A 1,411-nucleotide genomic window follows, 5' to 3' on the forward strand; every position below is an offset into this window, starting at 1 on the left:
CCTACCGGCAGCAATCAGATAAATAGGTAGACAGTCAGAATATAGCCATGATATCTTTTTAAATTTTAAATTACATTATTTTGATTAATCTGATTTGACAGTTCAACATAATTGAAGATGTATATTCAAAACATTATATTCAATAATTTATTCATTTTGGTGCGTTTTTTGGAATACAATTTTTTGTTGCTAGCTTTTCACCTGAGGCATTAGAATATGCTATTAAACCTGGCTGTGACTCAGGTCACTGAGTGTACACTGAGGGGTAGAGGGGTGGAACATGTTGTTTACCAGCGCCATACAAATCCATGCAAGAGCAGTTCAAAAGGGCTCGTAGAATACATACATAGCAGCGCTCACAGGAAATGGCTGACGCCATGCGAGTGTGTGCACATTGTGAAAGTGTTTATTAAATTGCAAATCAGGACGGGAAAATTGAAAAACCCTGGCACTTGTCATATCAGTTCAGCTTCCTCCCCACGGCTCACCCCATCACACACACACACACACACACACACACACACACACACACAGACACACACACACACCTCTACTCTTTTCTTCACCCCTTCTTCCCTGGCCTTCCTCTATGAGGGCACACAGAAATTATAGCTCACTGAAGTGCAGTGGCAAAACCCTGGAGATTCATAGACAGTATAGATGATAAAGTCCGGTCCAGGAGAAGTGCTACCAGTGCAATAACAGCCAGAGAGGGTCACAATAAAGTTTAGTTTAATGACAAGAACAAATAACTTTAACATTTGGCTGGGGTGCTGAACCCTGTGTTGGGGGTGGATCACATCTGATATATCAGCGGGCAACTAGCCGTGACTGCTGGCTGATTGTGCTGGCCTGTGCGCCCGGTGATACATGTGGCCCGCGTGGCAGGTGTCCATTTTATAGAGTTATTCAGTTGGAAATGCTGGATGCTCTGCCGGGTGGAGAGGGCCTACATTATTGTTACTGCACAGCTGACATCTCCCAGGCCCCTCGGCGGCCCCGCCGCCCGGACCCCTGACTCCGCCGAGTCACCGCTAGCATGCCGGCGCCGCCGCCGCTAACTGCCTCTGTGGCGGTAATAAGCAACCTGCCCGGGCAGAGGGGCCTGGACAGCATCCCGGTGGCTGAAGGCCTGTGTGCTGATGGCTCGTTTAAGTGCAACCAGCTGTAAAAGAGGGCACCTGTGAGGCTGCCACAGTTTATATATCAAAAGCCTCCTGACAAGAGGCAAAATGGTTGCACTGATGTGGTCTGTGTGTGTGTGTGTGTGTGTATGTGTGTGTGTGTGTGTGTGTGATACAGACTCATTTTAAGGCTCTTTCCCCTCTCCGTGTCCATACTGCAGCACATGAACGACCGATGTAATATTTACAATGTAGGCGCTAACACAGCAGCGCTAGCTCCAACCTCG

The sequence above is a fragment of the Sardina pilchardus genome, chromosome 15, assembly GCF_963854185.1.
Source record: "Sardina pilchardus chromosome 15, fSarPil1.1, whole genome shotgun sequence".
Classification (NCBI taxonomy): Eukaryota; Metazoa; Chordata; class Actinopteri; order Clupeiformes; family Clupeidae; genus Sardina; species Sardina pilchardus.